We start from the raw sequence: 20,722 nt of genomic DNA on the forward strand, positions 1-20,722 counted from the left end.
ATAGGAAGCTTAATTTCTGTGGGGCCTTTTTCCCTCCCTCTTCAAGAATTGTGTCAAATTTCCTTTGGAGGTGTTTTTTAAAACAACTTTACCAGCCTGTAGTGGTGGTGGAGGGGGAGGGGATTTAGTAGCTAAGCCAATGTTATTGTGTGTGTGTTAAGTGCCGTCAAGTCACTTCCGACTCATGGCGACCGCATGAATGAAAGTCCTCCAAAATGTCCTATCTTTGACAGCCTTGTTTAGATCTTGCAAATTGAGGGCTGTGACTTCCTTTATTGAGTCAGTCCATCTCTTGTTGGGTCTTCCTCTTCTCCTGCTGCCTTCAACTTTTCCTAGCATGACTGTCTTTTCCAGTGTCTCTTGTCGTCTCATGATGTGACCAAAATAAGACAGCCTCAGTTTAGTCATTTTAGCTTCTAGGGTCAGTTCAAGCTTGATTTGATCTGTAACCCACTAGTTAGTTTCCGTAACACTCTCCTCCAACACCACATTTCAAAGGAATCTATTTTCTTCCTATCAGCTTTCTTCACTGTCCAGCTTTCACACCCACACATAGTAATAGGGAATATTACTGGCATGAATTAATCTAGTCTTGGTGGCCAGTGACACATCCTTACACTTCAAAATCTTTTCTAGTTCCTTCATGGCTACCGTTCCCAGTCTCAATCTCCAGATTTCTTGGCTGCAGTCTCCCTTTTGGTTGATGGTGGAGCCAAGGAATAGAAAGTCTTGAACAATTTCAATTTCCTCATTGTCAACCTTAAAGTTGTGTAATTCTCCTGTAGTCATTACTTTTGTTTTCTTGATGTTCAGCTGTAGTCCTGCTTTGGCACTTTCTCTTTTAACTTTCAGCAGTAGTCGTTTCAAATCTTCACTATTTTCTGCCAATAATGTAGTGTCATCAGCATATCTCAAATTATTAATGTTCCTCCCTCCAGTTTTCACTCCACCTTCATCTAAATCTAATCCAGCTTTCCCAATTATATGTTCTGCATATAGATTGAAGAGATAGGGAGATAAAATACATCCTTGTCTGATACCTTTGCCAATTGGAAACCATTCCGTTTCTCCATATTCTGTTCTAACTGTTCTGGCATGTAAAGTGACTAGTCCCACAGCTCAAAAGTATTCTACGTGTGCTCAGAGGCCTTGTTTCCACATGTTGAGGCAATTGTATAATGTGTACTTCATGTTATACAAGACAGACTTATTTTGCTTAAGCTCAATGGTTAAGCTCAAGACCTTTGGTTAAAGGAGCTAGTAAATGGAAATGGAAAATGGAATGGGAGAGGTGCAGGAGGCAATGGAGTGCAAAAACAAATGGCCACAATTTTTTTTTGAGACCTCAGTATAAGAGTTGGCAATAAATCAGTTGTGTCCCTGGCACCAACAGTAATACTTGTACCGTACCACTGAACAGTACACCAAACACCATCTTCTCAAAATATACCAGTGGGGGGGAAATGAGTGCTACACAGCTGCCATCTCCACACTCCATCAACAAACAGCACATCAATCAGTATCACAGAAAGAATAACTGTCTACATGTACCCCTCCTCATAGCCACAATGTCTTACTGCATTTTTACAGAGGCCTTTTATGCCTGGTCTGTTTCCACTGGATCTGCTGCTCTCTAACTGCACAGTATTTGCAGTCGAATTCTCAAAACACTATGCAAAGGGGCTCCCCCCCCCAAGAAATTCCAGGAGTACCTTGTGATTAATCATTCATTCCCAGTGAAAATGCAGAGCTTCTGAGTCCCTCCCCCTGAAAACTCTGCTTTGTAATTTGCAGTAGTGCATTTTTTTGAAATACGTCACCAGTCTCCGCCAACCCTGTAGCAGGATTCTTTCATTTTAACTGAACCGAGTGGCCATTTTACAGCCAAAGCAGAGAAGAGTCTGGATGAAACCCTCCCCAACCAATTTGTTTCTGGCTATCTCAATGCAGAGGTCATAACATAAAAACAGTTGCACGGTCATGTCATCGTTCCATTGGTAATCTTGCAAACAGAAAAAAAAGACTTTCATGGCTATAAGAGGACTCATATAAGGGGAGGGGTGAATTAGCCCGGCTCTGTTCTATCCAAGAGGTCTGAAAACACTTGCTGTGAAACTGACCAAGAGGGAAGCGTATGAGGGGAGGATGGGAAATCAGTGAATGGGCATGGGGAGTCAAATCCGAAGCAAAACTATGCACTGGACCAGCTTTCAATTTGGGGTTGAGGCAGATTTTAAATTTGTGGTAAAACAATATCCTGAAAACACGGGGAAAACATGGGGGAGAGTGAAGTGACTATGAAGGTCTGAAAAATCATGCATAATTCCTACAAAGCCCCAAGGTAGTCAAGTGGTAATTGTGATGCAAACTACCCATGCATTAAAGGCCAGAGAACACTTTCCCACAGTGCCCAAACTGAAGCACTCAGACGAAACGTATCGTTTAAAGTTTAGGAACATGGTGTGGAAGAAGGGCGAACCCCCGAGAGCCTTTGTGACCGCTCTTTGGGATGCTGCTTATAGGTGGATGCACCCCACGTTACCCGACAGTAAAACCATCGTTGACCGGATGGTCTTGGAGCAACTCCTGCTGGTGATACCTCCTAAGGCCCGAGACTGGATCCAGTGTAGTAAACCCACCTCCTTGGAGGAGGCCATGATGCTCCTCGAGAATGTAACCCCAGTGGAACCTCGAGACCCACCCAAGGAAGGTTTACAAGGCGAACCTCAGATCTGGTTGGCTGTGGAAGCCGTGAGGGGAGGCCGTAAAAGGATGGCACCCCGTTTCCCCATTCCCAGCAGGTCCCGTTTTCGGGCCCCAGCACCGGCACCTCGACCCCGCCCGAAGAAGGCTGACCGGGCAAGAAGAAGCCCCACGGAAGGACAGCAAGGGGATTGGGCCCGATGTCAGGGCTGCTCACTGCAGAGACTGCCAGAGAATGCTTATGTTTTGGTTTCACCAGGTGCGGCTCAAGGTCGGGCCTGTTAACTGTCAAATTCCTATTCTATTCTGTCTCCCGTGGGAACATTCCTCGTTCTGAGGGGGGGTTGCCATGGCTGCCAATGCTATCTTGATATGACCAATGCACTTCCATATAAGCCTTGGGCCGTGTCTCTAGTTCTCATTCGTGCCAACTTACCTGTTAGCTCTGTAAGCCTGAGTTCACCAGATGGTTGGCCGCCCTAGCCCACCCACTTCCTAAAAACTCAGGTGGGTGCCAGAAAAGGTGCCAGAAGGGAACCCCTGATGTAGAGAGTAGTTGAGAATCAGTTAAAGGGGATAAAAATAAATCAAGGGACAGAGAGAAATTTACTTGCCAAAGAGCTGATAGAGGCCTTGCAGGGAGAGATTTGTGTGTGTGTGAATTTCCTAGTCATTTCTTCCCGTTCAGTGATTTCTCCAAGGGAACTGATCTCTGTCACTTGGAAATCAATTGTTGTCAGGCCTTTGCTGGCCTTTGCTGGTTACTAAAGTTCAGGCACTTGGCATGAGTAGGCCAAGCAGGCCGCTGCCGCAGAGGAGGCCAAATGGCTCGCCAGGGAAGTAGCCGAGTGGGTCGCCACCGAGGAAGCCGGGCGGCTTGCCAGTGAGGAGGCCAAGCGGTGTGCACGGGAGGAGCCTGCGCCGCTCAGGAAGGCGTACGACTCCCGGGAAGGGCTACCTTCCAGCGTGACTACCCGGCGACGGCATCCGGCAAGCTCCGTCGTCCGAGGAGGACCCTGTGTAAGCACTTGTTCCCGTAGTACTCCCAATAGCAACATCCGCAGACAGGTAGTCCAAAATAGAGTTGGTTTATTGGTAAACATACAGGTGTTCAGAGCTTGAAGCAATAAAGCAACTCTCTTTTGGACTACCTGCGGATGTTGCTATTGGGAGTACTATGGGAACAAGTGCTTACATTAAGGCAGGAATCATCTCTCTCCTTTAACCTGCCTGGCTAGAGCCCTGGAGGGTTCGCCTGCACCTCGGGTAGAGCACGTCGCTTCCCGGGTATGGGTTCCACGCCTGGAATCCTGGAGGACTTAAACCGTTGGGCCCTTCTGTTGGGAACGTCGACCTTCCCTGACGACCCTACTCTACTGCGCGATGTGCTCAACGAAGCAGTGCGGACTGATGCGGAAATTAACCGCCTAATGGAACTTGTTCGGGTTCAGTGGCGCTGCCTTACTGAAACGAAGCCCTGGACATCTGAGGACACAGATCGAAGTGCCCATCACGAACTCCTGGCCCTGGACGGGCTATTGGAAGAAGTGCGTGTGGCACAAGAGGACTTGGCCACCTTGACTCATTTGTTAGCGAGATTGACATTGCACACAAGATGCAGCAGGACTCGACAGCGGTCCCGATCCGCCCCGACTCGCCCCGGTCCATGGCGGGAGCATAGGTGGGGGGAACTCCACTGTCACTTGTTCCTGATCCTAACATGTGCCTAACGGAGGCACTAGAGGTCGCTGCCCAGACAGCGTTACTATTCGTGGGGCTGCCCCCGGACACAACCACGGTGGCCAAATTAACACAGCTGTTAACCCCAACGTTCGGGGATGGTGCAGTTGCACTTGCTGTCCAGGTACAACCTCTGCTAGGTCAGGACTCTGCCTCACTCCTCGTTCTTTTAGAGCAAGAGGCCCTTCTGATCGTCACCACAGCTGCCGCCTTGAAGCTCGAAGCCGACGAGGCACTCACAGACCAGAAGAAGGCCTAGGAACAGTTGTGAGCAGCGGATGCGGTGGTGGCGGCCAAGGCTCAGGCTGAAAAGGAGAAGGAGCAACAATTGGCCGCCAATCGAGCGCGGGCAGACGTGGACGTGCGTCCTAAAGACACTGTGGGATTTGGGTTCTCATTTGGGTCCTCATTTTCCCCGGCTTTTGCCCTGACTCGCGCCACGCAACGAGCATGGTGCCTTGCAGAATGTCTGCCCGAATCGGACTACTCCGACGAGGAAGACCTATATGGTGACGGATCCCACTGGGCTACTGATCTCTGAGTCAGCCGATCCAGATGCACGGGAGGAGCCGGTGACGACATGCATCTTTTGCAGAGCCAAAACCGGGACTTGGCTGACCGAGTAGCCCATCTACAAGACCAAATAGAGCAACTACTTCGCGAAAATGAACGCTTGCACGGAGCTCAAACCACCCCAGTCCCACCGGTTCCAACCCAACCACCGCAGCCGGCTCCACAACCACAAGTTCCGCCGCAGAGGCTGCCGCTTTTACCGCTCCCAGGGGCGCCGGTTTTTTTTTTTTATAATAATTTTATTGGTTTTTATAATACAAATTTTCCATGATAGTAAACAACAATAAAAGCAATATGAAATTCAAAATTCTAACTCTATGTTGTTATAGTTTCTTAAATTCACAACAACAACAAAAACAAATTAGAGGAAAATTTATGACTTCCCCATCACCTCTCTCCGCCTCTTAATAAAATATTCATCCCATCGTAATTGGTCTGATCTTAACTATCATAAATTCATTTAACTTTCATAAAACATCTATTAATATAAACGATTATAACTCTTAATATTAATTGTGTCCTCTAGATCAGATTAATAAGTATTCTTCCATTTTCCCCAGTTTTAATTCATATTCACAATATTTCATCCAATCCTCCCATTCCCCTAAAAATCGAACATTGTCTTTTTCATTTAAAATGGCTGTAAGTTTTGCCATTTCCACCAATTCAAACATTTTCCCAATCCAGTCTTTTTTCTCAGGAATTTCTGCCCCCTTCCATTTTGCTGCATAAAGCAGTCTCGCAGCTGTTGTAGCATAGATCAAAAAAGTTCTTTGTATTAGCAAGTCGTCAGGTATCATACTTAATAGCATCATTTCTGGTGTTTTGGGTATATTTTTTTGTACTATTAGTCTCAGTTCATTGTATATCATATCCCAAAAATCTTTAGCTTTATCACAAGTCCACCACATATGGTAAAAGGAACCAATTTCCTTATTACATTTCCAACATTTAGGGGATGTCACTTTATATATCTTTGCCATCTTCTTGGGTGTTAAATGCCATCTATACATCATTTTATAAATGTTTTCTCGAATTGATTGCGCATTTATTCCTTTCAGATCTTTTGACCAAAGTCTTTCCCATTTATTTAAAGCAATATCATGTCCGATATTTTGAGCCCAGTCAATCATAGTTGGTTTAATTGTCTCCTGCTCACAATATAATGTTAAAAGTAGATTGTACATTTTAGAGATCAGTTTCAAATTGTTCTCTAGTAACATCTTGTGGAAAGGGGACTTTTCTTTAGAAAATCCATTTTTCATATCGTGTACAAAAACTGATTTAATCTGACAATATTGCAACCATTGTAAATCCTCTTTGAGAAATTGAAATTCCTTTAATGAACATTTTCCCCCTCCCAATTAATTAATTCCTGGTAAATTATAAATTTGTCCGGTCTAAGTGGACGTAATGTTAACATTTCTTGCGGTGAAATCCACATCGGAGTTGTTGGTTCCAAAATATGTTTATATTTCATCCAGATGCGCAGTAGAGAGGACCTGATTATATGATTCCTAAATGATGCTTGTATCTTAATTTTGTCATACCATAAATAGCCATGCCATCCACTAATATTATTAAAGCCTTCAAGCTCCAGTAAACGTGTATTTCATAAGGTTATCCAGTCTTTTAGCCATGTTAAGGTACCGCTTCAGCGTAAAGTTGAAAGTTTGGTAGTGCTAAACCTCCTCTAACTTTAAGGTCCACCAAGTATTTATAAGCAATCCTCGGTTTTTTCCCTTGCCAGATGAAATTTAAAATGTCCTTCCTCCAAGTATCAAAGTATTTAACATGTGATATTATAGGCAAATTTTGGAATAAGAAGAGCATCCTTGGTAACACATTCATTTGAATTGTTGAAATACGTCCCAATAGTGACAACTTTTTATTTGACCAAATAATCATATCAGTTTTTATTTTACCCCATAATTTAAAGTAGTTGTTAGCTAACAATTCTTTGTTCTTCGCTGAGATCCAGATTCCCAGATATTTAACTTTATTGGCCTTCTCCCAACCTGTAAACGAGATGAATTCCTGTTGTTCTATTTCTGATAAATTCTTGAATATTGTCTTTGTTTTTTCTTGATTAACTTTAAATCCCGATATTTCCCCAAAGTCATCCAGAGTCTCTTGTAGTAACTTCATTGATTGTGTTGGGTTTTCCAGAATTAACAGGAGGTCATCCGCGAATGCTCTCAGTTTAAATTCATGTTTTTTAATTTTTAGACCGCGAATGTCCTACATACTCCTTAGTTTACAACATAATGTTTCCAACACCAACAAAAATAATAACGGAGACAAAGGACAGCCTTGTCTAGTTCCTTTCTTAATTTGACAATTTTCCGACATTGATTCATTCACCAAAATTTTCGCATGTTGGGATGTGTAAATAGCCGATATACCTTTCAAAAAACGGTCTCCAAAATTTAATTTTACCAATGTTTTTTCCATAAAGCCCCATGAGACCATATCAAAGGCTTTTTCCGCATCCAAAAATACAAAGGCGGCTGATCGTTGTATATTCTGATCATAATATTCTAATGAGTCCAATAAAATTCTTATATTGTCTTTAATTTGCCTTCCTGGAACAAAGCCCGCCTGATCTTCGTGTATAAGGTCTTTAATAAATTTTCTTATCCTATTTGATAAGACCGAGGCATAAATCTTATAGTCCACATTTAACAACGAAATAGGTCTATAGTTTGATGTTTTTTCTGGGTCTCTTCCTTCCTTGGGTATCAACGATATGTATGCATGCGACCAAGTTTCTGGGGCTACTCCCTTATCCAAAATTGTATTGCAAAGTAATACAAAAAAGTCCGCTAAGTTGTCACTAAATGTTCTATAAAATAGAGCAGTAATTCCATCTGGTCCAGGTGTCTTATCCTGTTTTTGTTTCATTATTGCTTCTTGTATTTCTTCCCTTGTGATTGGAGCATCTATCCATTCTCGTTGGTCTGTTGAAAGAATATTCATCTGTATTGAACTTAAAAACTTATCTATTTTCTGTTTTGAAATATTTTCTTTCTGATACAGCTTAGTGTAAAATGAAACAAATTCTTTTTGTATATCTGTAGTTGAATGAACTGGTCCTTTAGCAGTTTGAATTTTTGTTATAATCTTCTTCTGAAATGAGTCTTTCAGTTGTGTTGCTAAAAATTTCCCAGGTTTATTAGCATGTTCAAAATATTTTTGTTTGGCAAATTTTAAGTTTTTGTTCATTTCCTCCATTGTAACCAAATTTAATTGATGTTTAGATACAGAAATCTTCATTTGTATTTCATTTTTCTCTTCTTCTTGTAACGCCATAACAAGTTTTTGTTCCAAATTTTGTAAATCCCAAAGTATATTATTGGTAAATTGTAGTTGAGTTTTCCTCCACGCTACATGTTTCTGTATCATAAATCCTCTTAGAACTGCTTTAAACGCATCCCACACTATATTCAACGTAGTTTCTCCATTAAGATTGACTTCAAAAAAATCTTTAATCAGATCATATAATTCTTTTTGAATCTTATTTTCCTTTAAAAGTTTATCATTCAATCGCCATCTAAATGCTTGTTTATTGTTCCACTCAAATGTAACCGGATTGTGATCAGAAAAAGTTCTTGGTAAAATATGTATTTTACGTAGTTGCGTAAAAATTGATTTACTAGACCAAATCATGTCTATTCTGGAGTGTGAGTCATGTCTCGCTGAATAAAAGGTATATTCTTTGGCTGTAGTATTCATTGTTCTCCAGATGTCTTGTAATTCCAATTCTGTAGCCATGGTGAAGAAAGTTTTAGGTAAACATCCTTCATTTTCGTCTTTTGCTTTTGATTTTTTATCCAAAATTGGGAGAATAACGCCATTTAAGTCACCCATCAATAAAATCTGGTCATTGGCATACTGAGAGATCAGTTCATGCAATTGTCCATAAAATTTTGTTTTTCCTTCATTGGGAGCATATATTCCTACCACAATCGTCTTTTGCCCCAATATTTTGGTTTTTATAATTACAATTCTCCCTTCGTTGTCTTTATATAGTAGTTCAGGACTAAGGCTAGAATGAGCATATATTACTACTCCCTTAGTTTTTGTTTTGGCCGATGCCACAAATGCTTGTCCAAGCATTTGCCTATCCAAATATTTTTTGTGTTTTTTTGCTATATGAGTCTCTTGTAAACAAATTAGGGAGTATTTATACTTCTGTAGATATTTAAAAATTCTAGCCCTTTTAGTTTTTTCATTCAAACCATTCACATTCCAAGAAATTACTTTTGCCATGGTACAATGATTATTGAAGCAAAATATGCAGTCTATAATTTAGTTCCTCCTGCTGCTCCCTGTGGTTCTTCTTCTTCTTGTTGTTCTTCCTCTTCCTTTTGATCCCCAGTTAATCCTTTAAGATCTGATTTATATTTTCTCAGAAATTTTCCCACATCTGCTGTAGATGTAATTGTCATTTTCATTTCTTTGTAGGTAAAAGCCAAGCCTTGTGGCATAATCCAGCGATATTTGATACCATTAGCTTTCAAAACAGACACAAATTCTTTGTAATTGTTCCTCTGTGAGAGTAAATGTCTTGGTATGTCCTTTAATAAAATTAGAGGAATGTCTCCTGCTGACACCGGGTTGTCATAATGCATCTTCATGATCTTATCCTTAATCCTAGTGTCATAGAACACTATCATCAGGTCTCTTGGCTTAGATCTTTTCATTCTAGCAGGTAATGGTATTCTGTATACTCTGTTAATAGCTTGGTTCAATTCTTGTTCGTCCATCTGAAACAGGTAAGCCAGATTTGGGACTACAGTTTCTTTGTTATCTCCCATCATATCTGGAAGATTGCGCAGACGAAGGTTGGTCTCTCTCACTCTCATCTCCATCATGGCTATTTGATCTTTTACAGATGTCTGATTTAATTGTATTGTTTCAATCTGTTTTTCTTGGCTTGCTAATTTTTTCTTTGTATCCTTATGCTCTTCCATCACTTTCTTTATTGATGAATCCATTGCTTGCATATCTGACTGCATAGTACTCATTTGAGTTTTTACTTCTTTAAGATCTCCTGTTACCACATCCAATTTGTGGTCAATAGCTTGAGATGCTTGGCCTAGATTTGTCATCATAGAAGTTAGCTGTGCCATCTGTGTAGACATCTGTGTAGACATCTGTTCAAGCTGCTTATTTGTTGCCTCTGTTTGTTTGGCTAACATATCCTGTAATTTTTTATCCATAGCTGAAACTTGTGCTGGGTCCTTCAGTTTAGTATAGGCAGGGCTATGCAGTGAGCCAGAACGGGGTCGGGTTCCAGACATTTACATTGGAATAAAGCTGGTAAAAGTCATGTCCTCAGACAGGGCCCTCCAGGTGGTGGTTAATAGAGGGTAATTCAATGATCAGCTTAATAATTTTTTCGGGTTGAAAAGAGCCAAATTTGGCTTTAAAACAGCTTAATAAAGTTTTGAAATACCGAGTTTTACTGGACGCTCTAGGTCGGATCTACCAGGAAGTATTCCGGAAGTTGTATTTGCCGTGGACCTTCTACCGCCTCATCTCGATGGTTGTTTCCTTCAGGAATTATTTCTGTGTTACTCAAGTGCGACGTGTATCTGGTCCTACGACTTGTATCCTGTTGTAACTCAGATGATAGAGAGGGTGGTATAGAGGGGCTTCCGGTCTGATGAATCCCTTGCTGCTAACGTGGCAGGAAATTCTTTTTCACCAGAGAATAAGGAAGAAATTCGCCCTCCCCTTCCCTCAGAGTTGCTTCTCATTGGTAGAGATTTTGGTCCGTCATCTAAGCGTCCTTCCAACTCTTTGTTTTGATTTAAGCTGATCTATTTGATAAGGCTCCTGCCGCTAATCCTGATGGAATTTACAAATCAAACTTTCCCGATTAAAATAAGGGAGGAGCAGAGGTACTGGGAATATCTTCATCTACCCCCCGGTTATTCGAAAATGCCAGTAAAAGACGAAGGGTTCTTTGTACTCACTTAGGCATCGAGAGGTGAGGTTCTTCTCTTAAAATAGTCCTTTATGTTGGTGTTAAGGTGGTGGAGGGTAGAGCCTTATGCCAAAGTTGCGTTTTGGCGATTCCTTTCCCTATTTGCCCTCGCAGGACCGGCGTCCAGAGCTCTGGGGGACTTATAAAAGCTCCCTCAGAGTCTTTGGGAGGTCACACTGTGTTTGCGGGCTGCAGGGAGTTCCTGCTGTCCGACCCACTTGCAAGGGTCGGATTGGGGTGCATATATCACCCCTAAATTAATGCAAACTTGGATTTCCCCCAGGACAGCCTGAGGGAACGTCTTACTCGTCCCAGCGCACCACCGGAAGCCTCTCAGGGGCGCCGGTTTTGCTGCTCCCTGGGGCGCCCATTGTACCGCTCGCCAGGGCACCCATTTTGCTGCCGCCCCCAGGGGCACCAGTTCTACCGCTTCCAGGACAACCGCTGGTACTACCCCTAGTGCCCCCTATTCAGTGGAAGCAACCACGATTAAAGATCACTTATGACGGCTCGGTTGATGCTTTGCCCTGTTTCCTACATCATGTGGACAGTTACATGAGGGAACAAGGACAGTACTTCCCCACCGAGGACAGCCGAGTTCGATTTGTTGCCTCTCTGTTAACGGGGAAAGCTGCCGACTGGATGGTCCTCCAGTTTGACACTCGAGCCCGATCCATACGCTCTCTCAACAATTTCATGTTTGCCCTGCGGAGGCGGTTTGAGGACCCCTTCTTGGGAGAAAGCCAAAGCAGAACTCCTGCAATTCCGGCAAGGCTCTACTCCAGTTCGGGAATTCTCAGATGAGTTCCAACGACTTGCCAGTAAAATAGTGGACTGGCTTGAAGCCACCCGAATACACTATTTCCAGGAAGCTCTACACCCTGACATTTTGAACTGGGCGTACATGCAATGGGACCCCGACACCCTGGAAGATTGGATTTTACTGGCGGAGGAGGTGGAAAGCCGCCGCCAGGTCATATCTCTGGTCCGACGCCGGACCAGAGAGGGGAGCAGTCAAAAACCTCCTTCTAAAGTTTCAGCCCCCGTCCCGCGGAGACCAACGCGACCCACACAGGACCGCGAATCCCAGCTCCAGAGGAGAGCCTGTCCGCGTCGTCCGGATCTCACGCTTCCTCCCCGACCAGAAGGACCGCCTCGGACTCGGGGGCGACCTCAACGCAGAGGCACTGGCCACCCGTAGCGCTGCTCCAGGACAACACGCACCCTCTGCACTTCACGTCAGGGAAGCTCCCAGTTTCAAGCTGTATATGGCCAGGACTTCAGTCCCATTGGCCGTGTTGATGTTTCGAGGGAGGAGGGCGGCGAAAGTGTGGTGACTTGGGTGCATACAGGTCATATCAAGATAGCATAGGTTGGCATGGAAACCCCCCAGGCCAACGGGACCAGGCTCCCACAAACATCAAAGCCTGGAGAGGAATGCAACAGTTAGGTAAACAATCCTTGAGCAGAGCATCTGCGGGAAACCAAAACAATCCCAAATGCAGAGAGCAGGCCTGACACCCTGGGATTACCCTGTCGAGGTGATGAGGGGAGACACAGGGCTCTCTGAGGAGCCACCGGAGTGGGGCACGGATCTTTGCCGAACGTAGGACTGATGAGGCAGGGAAGTAGGCTTCCAGCGCCATGTACAACGAGGGCGGGAGAGTGACGAGGACTACCGACGTCTTCAACACCAGAACCAGGAGCTGGTCGAACAGGTAGCTGTGATGCAGGGCTTTGTAGAGGGACTTTGGCAGGAGGTGGCTGACCTTCGTCGGACACAATTGGCACAGCCAGCGCCCCCACCGCCCTTGCAACTGGCACCATTGCCACTTCAACAGCTGCAAGCTCCACAAGCACCCGCTCCACAGGCTCCGCAAGCGCCCACTCCGCCACAAGCACCCACACCCCAGCCACCCACCCCGCAGAGGGACTTACGAGCCTCCTTTGACGGCTCGGGAAAAGCTTCCCTACTTTTTACTACAAGTGGACGGCTTCATGAGAGAGCAGGGGGCTACTTTCTTTTCAGAGGAGAGTTGGGTGCGGTACGTGGCTTCGCTTCTGGAAGGTCTGCTGTAATCAAGGCTCCGCAGCAGACCCGAACCACCAAGAAGCAGGGAGCTCCAGTGATGGTGAGCGATAAGGGAGAGACTTTATTTGTAGACATAATTTTGCAAAATTACAAGGGGGCCCCTCAGATGACAGTGGAAGCCCTAGTAGACTCTGGGTGCGCACACACTTTAATCAATGAAGAAACTTTTAATGCCTTAAAAGTAAAGGTTGTGCGCTTGCCCAAAGCTATCCAATTCGCCCAAATGGATGGCAGTGACTTTTGAGGGCCCCCGGTTGATAGGCTTACGGGCCGAGTGGCAATGGAAATTGGGGCGCACTGGGAACAAATACATTTTACAATTGTTCCCGGGATTCGGTACCCAGTGGTACTTAGCAAATTGGTTGCAGGGCCACGGCCCCAACATAGATTGGGTGGCCAGGACTATTGCTTTCGCCCAGCCGCAATGCGACCACCACCAAAAAGAAGTGGCCTTGCGTGAGTGTGCCACCATGGCTGCGGGGCCTCAGAAGTCTATTTCCCTGTACTACCAGAGGAGTATGGCATGTTTGCAGATGTGTTTAATGAGAAAGAGTGTGATGTGCTGCCGCCCCACGGACTGTGCTGTTGAACTGGTGGGGGAGGGCAAGTTACCAAAGGGAAAGATTTATCCCATGAGTCCCAAGAAGTCAATGCTGCCGGAGTTCCTGGACAAAAACTTAGCCCGTAAGCTCATCCGACCCTCGCCCCCTCCATTCTCCGCTCCCCCTTTTTTTATTAGAAAAAGACGGGTGATCAATGTTGGTGTATTGATTTTCGCAGACTAAATGCAGTCACACAGACTAATGCCTACCCCTTCCATTAATTCCAGACCTGATCAGCCAACTGAAGGAAGGTCACTGTCAAGAGCGGGCCATAAGGAGGGTGTGTGGTGGTGCTTCCAGATGCTGTTTTGCTATTCTGTCCAAGGCCAGTCCAAGCTCCTTGTTTTGTCTTCATAGATTCCCATAGTGTGGGAATAGCCATGTGTTCCCTCCTGCCTGTTGGAGGGGGGGTCGCCTGGGCAACCGGTTATCTCCTTAGCTCTCCCATATATGCGATGTGCCTTGCCTTTGACCCTTACTAGTATCCTTCTGAATATGGCTTCTGTAACCTGCCGATTTAACCAATAAAACTGCTTTTGTGGATTTGCCGTCTGCTGAAATCTGTTTATGGGTTTGTCGCAGGGCTAGAGCTTACAGTCACATTTTTACCAGATTGGATTTGGTTGAAGCTTATTACCGTGTTTGAATACGGGAAGTTGACGAATGGCCTTCTCCAGTTGTTTTGGAATGTTCAAATACCTGGTTATGCCCTTTGGGTTAAGTGGGGCTCCTAGTGTCTTCATGCAAATGATTAACGAGGTACTGCATGAATTATTGTTCAAAGGGCTGATCGTCTATTTAGATGACATTTTGATTTACTCAAAGACTTATGAAGAGCATGTGAAGTTAGTCAAAGAGGTCTTGAGACGTCTCAGAGACAATCATGCCAAAGTGTCCATATGTGAGTTTCAGCAAGATAAACTAACTTTCTTGGGGTATGTGGTTTCGCCCAAGAGTCTAGCCATGGATCCTGAAACAGTATGGGCGTTGTTGGAATGGGAGCCACCACTTACTCGTAAACACTTGCAATGGTTCCTCAGTTTCACTAATTTTTACAGGGGTTTTCTCAACAACTTTGCGCAAGTGGTGCTGCCCATAATAGACCTATTAAAAACTAAGGGGAAGGGGAGTTCAGTGCTCCTGCCTTCCTCCCGGTTGAATTGGATTCCAGCCTGCCAGCAGGCATTTAACTCCCTGAAAAAACTGTTCACTTCAGAGCCCATACTCAAACACCCTGACTGTGAGAAACCTTTTGTGGTTCAAGTAGATGCTTCAGATGTAGCCATGGGGGGGGGGGCTCTGTTACAAGTGGGGGAAGCGGGACAGCTTCAACCCTGTGCATACTTTTCCAAAAAGTTCTCGTCGTCTGAGTTGAACTGGCCCATTTGGGAGAAAGAGGTCAAACATGCTCTCACAGTGTGGAGACATTTCCTAGAGGGGGCAGAGATTCCGTTTGAGGTGTGGACAGATCATAAAAACTTAGAGGCTTTAAAGGGAACGTGCAAGCTCACTGCCAAACAGGTGTGTTGGGCAGAATTTTTCTCTAAGTTTTGTTTTAAAGCATATCCCTGGTAAACAAAATCAGTTGGCGGATGCGATGTCCCGGCTTCCCCAATATCAGAGCAAGGTAGAGTGTCCTACAGACTCACTATTTATTCTGGAACAGCGGGGGGGGGGGTTGCCCGGGCTGGCCGTACTCACTCGTTCCCAGGTCCTGGAGTTTCCTATCTAAGAGGGGCAGCCGGAGTCTTCCAACGTCATATAAGAGTCCCCTCCCTTGGAAGAGCTGCCGGACTCTTTCAAAACCGCCTTAATTCTAGCCTACCAAACGGAAGGAGCCGCAAATAGTCTGCCAGATAAACTAACTCTGCGGGGAGAGTTTTGGTTCAAGGAAAACAAGCTGTACGTTCCTGCTTCTCTGTGGAGGGAGGTGATGGATCGGGGCCATGGTTCCAAAGTAGCTGGGCACTTCGGTTTCGTTAAGACCCTCCATTTGTTATGCAGGCAGTTCTGGTGGTCCTGGGATGAGAACGGACTTGGACTCTTTTATTCGGAGTTGCCCTATGTGCGCTACCTCAAAAAGGGTGGTGGGAAAACCACCCGGACTCTTAAAACCTTTGGAAACACCTTCAGCTCCCTGGGAAGTCATTGCCATGGATTTTATCACAGATCTCCCCCCCCATCCGGGGGAAGACGGTACTATGGATGGTTGCAGACCTTTTTTCCAAACAGGTGCATCTAGTCACTTGCACGGGACTGCCCACTGCGCAGAAATTAGCTCGATTGTGTCTCATGTCTTTAAATATTACTCGTTTCCACACAAGGTACTCTCGGATCAGGGCCCACAATTTGTGGCAAAGTTTTGGAAAGCGTTCCTTAAACTAGTAGGGGTGGAACAGGGATTATCCAGTGCCTATCACCCCCAGACTGACGGATAGACCGAACGTGTCAATGCTGTATTAGAATGTTATTTGAGTTGCTATGTAAACTACCACCAAGATAATTGGGTGGACCTGCTACCTTTTGCAGAGTATGCCTATAACAATGCCTCCTATCAATCCACAGGTTTCAGCCTATTCCAAGTGGTATATGGTAAAGAGTTCGGGCCTTTTGGTAATGTGGATCTGGCAGGAGAGGGGGCGATGAGGAGGTGGCTGACTGGATGAAAGTAATACAAAACACCTGGCCTTGGTTACAAAAGAATCTGGAGCGGGCCAAGCACAAGTACAAAGCACAAGCAGATAAGCACTGTTCCCCGGGATGGAATGTTGAGGTGGGGGACCAGGTATATCTGTCCACAAAAAACCTGCACTCCCTGCGCCCCTGTAGAAAGCTTAGTGAAAAGTATGTGGGGCCTTTCCCTGTTGTATGACTCATCAATGAAGTCACAGTGGAGCTCAACCTTCCCAAGTCCCTGAGGGGAATCCATCCCGTGTTTCATATCAGCCTTCTAAAGAAATGTGTGCCTGCTCCTGAGTGGCACCCTGAGCCTCCTCCTGAGGTCCCAGTGTTGGTGTGTGGGGGGGGGGGGAAGGAACATTTCAAAGTGTCAAAAATCCTGGATTCATGCATATGTGGGGGGATCCTCTATTAGCTGGTTCGCAGGAAATACCTAGGTCCTGGGTTGCCGAACACCATGTAGCAGCTCCCTGGCTGGTTCGTCAGTTTTACAACGCCTACCCCCACAAGCCTCACTCAGTTGCAGACTGGGAGGGGGGCCCTAGAGGGAGCAGAATGTCAGGCCTTTGCTGGCTTTTGCTGGTTACTAAAGTACAGGCGCTTGGAATGAGTAGACCAGCCTCCGGCTCTGTATCAAGACCTTGGTTCTCATGCTTTTAAACTCTGTGTACAGTTTCATCCGTCCTGTTTTCTGCAGCTGTAATGGTATTTAGTCTACGCTTCTTGGGAACCCTTATCTCGGAATTGTTCAGCCTAGTTTCGCCTTCACAGGCTAGAGTGCTTTTAAGCATGTAACCTATCTCTGTATTGCCATTAACAGTCGTCTTCTGTTTGATGACAGTCAGTTCTTTTAATCTGCCTTTTTGCTCCTAATAACTGCTTCAGGACTACCTGCCTGGATGAGTTTGCTTATGGGATGCTAGGGACAGACGCCTGATCCTGACAATTGTAACAGTGGGAGATCTCCCGCTGAAGAGCCGGCGCCATCTTAAAGGGACAGCAAGAGAAAGCGAGGAGGGACCTGATTTCACATTCCCCTTTTGTGTATTACAATTGGTTGCTGTTTTTTAGCCTTTCAATGGGAGAAAAAGAGAAGCATGTTAAGGACATTCTCAAAGATACAAAGTTGGTGGTACAGCTTCCTCAGCGAAGGCCCTCTGTATCTTTAACTACGTCTAAACAGACAATTTCTCCAGTAGCATCAACATCTGTAAGTGCAAAGATGACTCCAAAAGCCAAGCCTGAAGTTACACTGAATTCTGTATTTGAACTCCTATCTAAGACTCATCAAGATGTTGCAGAAATGAAGCAGGAGTTATCCCAGAATACAGTTACTACATCTCAGAACTCAGTTGCAATAGCTGCCCTGCAAGACACAATTTCATCCCTGACTGTCAGACAAGACAGGGTCGAAACCAAACTTAAAAAAAATACACAGGAAACCAAAGAAATTAAGAAGAAGGTGGACACTCTGGAGATGTCATTAGCAGCTTCAAGTGAAAGGGAGGAGAAGCAATTAGACCAAATCGCAATGATTGAATTTAAGATTAAAGAATCCTCCCTGCACATACGTGGACTGAGAGAAAAGATTGAAGATCGGGATTTGCATGGATACCTGACAGGACTTTTGGCAGATTTTTTACAGGAACCGGAAGAAGTCATTGCGGGGATGATTGTGACAGCCTACAGAATAAATTCTGCATATGCAACTAGAAATAAAGTACCGAGGGATTGCCTGCTTCAACTGCTCTCAAGGAATCACCGAGATTTGATACTTAACAACTTAACAACTACTACAAGACACCACTTACAGTTGAAGATGAGCCTCTAAGACTGATGAAGGAAATACCTGCAAGACTGTTGAAGAAGAGGAAGGACTTTGTGGAGATTGTTCAACGTTTAAGACTCAGTGGAATTCAGTTTAGATGGGAATACCCACAAGGCATCTCTTTTACTTTTAAGGCTAAAAGGTTCAAGTTCACAGAATTGGATAAGGCTGAACAGTTTTTGAGAAGATATGATGCAGATTTGGCTAAACCTATCAAGCCAAGTAAACAAGTTACAACCAAAGAATCTACAGAAGAAGAAAAGGCATCTGAAGCATCTGGAGGTGGAGATCTACCAATAGATTCATCAGAGGAGTCTCCAACTGATGATATTGATGGCTGAACAAAGAAACTGGGGGTGGGAAGGGGGGCAGTGTACGAGATATGGATGACAATTTTGATTTTGGAAGGTTAATGGATCTAACTGAATTTTGATATGTTACAGGTTTTATCTTGGAATATTAATGGATTGAATTCTCCTAACAAAAGGAGGAAAATATTTCACCATCTACAAAAAACTAATGCTAAGATTATTTGTTTACAGGAAACACATATACTCCCTAAGGATATATTTAGATTGGAACAATCAAGGTTGGGTACACTCTTCACGGCATGCAATGAAAATAAAAAAATTAATGGAATAGCTATGTATTTACCCTTATCATTAGAACCAAAAGTTATTTACCAAGATATAGAGGGAAGAGTTTTGATGGTGGAAATAACCTGTTGCTTTCAGAAGCTATTACTTGTGGGAATATATGCGCCCAACATTAATCAAAAAGCATTCTATGATAAATTAGCAACGCTACTAGCTGAATATGCTACAGAAAAAATGATATGGATGGGGGATTTTAATGGAGTAATGGTACCTAAGATAGATCTGGGAAAAAGAAAAAAGCAAATAAGGTAAATTACCGGGGGGGGGGGTTGATGTTCTTATAGATCAATGGGATATGCTTGATGTCTGGAGATTGACAAATGGTAATAAGAAGGGATACACTTTTTTTTCACAGAGACATCTTACACATTCCAGGATAGACATGTTATGGCTTTCAAAAGGTTTGATAGACAGATCAGAAGATTCAGAGATTTTGCCTAGGGTGTTATCAGATCATAATGCGGTATCAGTAAAAATTAAAATAGGAGATAGAAGATATAAGCCCTGGAGAATTAATGATTTCCTTTTAAAAAATACTAAAATAGTGGATAAATTGAAGTTGGAGGTTCAGAATTATTTTAAGGAAAATATAGGTTAGGGTACCCGGGAAGACATAGTTTGGGATGCCGGTAAGGCAGTAATCAGAGGACTATTAATTCAACAAAATACAAGATGGTATAAGGAAAGGGAGAAAAAGAAAAAATATATATTAGATGAAATAAAACAAGGGGAACGACATCTTAGTAGACTGCAGGATAAAATACTTAAACAGGAACAGCAGGATAAGATTAGAAAGTGGCAACAGCAATATGAATTTTTAATTGCGGAAGAAATTGAACGGAAAGTTATGTATAACAAACAAAGATTTTTTGAACATGCTAACAAACCGGGTAAAATGTTAGCATGGCAACTTAAACATAAAGCTAAAAAGGTACCAATAATTCAAATTAAAAGGAAGGGTAAGATAACAAGGACGAGATAATAGAAACATTTGGGGAATTTTATACAAATTTATATAGAAAAAATGAAGTTTTAGAGACAAATGGAGGTATATCTTACTAAATGGGACTGGGGAAAAATAACACAGGAAAATAAAGATTTGCTGGATTCCCCAATAACTAAAGAGGAATTAGAGGAAGCAATAAGTAAAAGTAAATTAAATAAATCTCCGGGGCCAGATGGTTTTACTGCATCCTATTATAAAGTATTTAAGGATCAGTTAATCCTCTATTTAATGGAAGTGATGAATTTAGGATTGATAAAGGGTATTATCCCCCAAACATGGAAACAAGCAAATATAGCATTAATACCAAAGGTGAATTCTGATATATTGGAAGTTAAAAATTATAGACCAATTTCATTATTAAATATTGATTATAAATTATTTGTGGCAATTTTAGCTACTAGATTAAAAAAGATATTAAATCAATTAATACATGAAGATCAGGCAGGATTTTTACCAGGAAGACTGATTAGTCAAAATGTAAGGGTGGTAATAGATCTTTTAGAATATGCGGAACAAGATACAACTCCGATAGCTTTGATATTTCTGGATGCGGAGCAAGCATTTGATAATGTTAATTGGCAGTTTATGATTAAGGTATTAGAATTTATGGACTTTGGAGAGAATTTTAAAACTGCCATAAAAAGTATATATACTCAACAAACTGCCAACTTGATTATAAATGGGACATTATCACCAAAGATTGAGATTCAAAGGGGAACGAGACAGGGATGTCCTCTTTCCCCTTTATTGTTTATTTTAGTATTAGAATTGTTATTGAATAATCTTAGAAAAACTGATGAAGTAGTTGGTGTACGAATAGGAAGAAATCAATATAAAGTTAGAGCATA

This window comes from Euleptes europaea, chromosome 14 (genome assembly GCF_029931775.1).
Source record: "Euleptes europaea isolate rEulEur1 chromosome 14, rEulEur1.hap1, whole genome shotgun sequence".
Lineage (NCBI taxonomy): Eukaryota > Metazoa > Chordata > Lepidosauria > Squamata > Sphaerodactylidae > Euleptes > Euleptes europaea.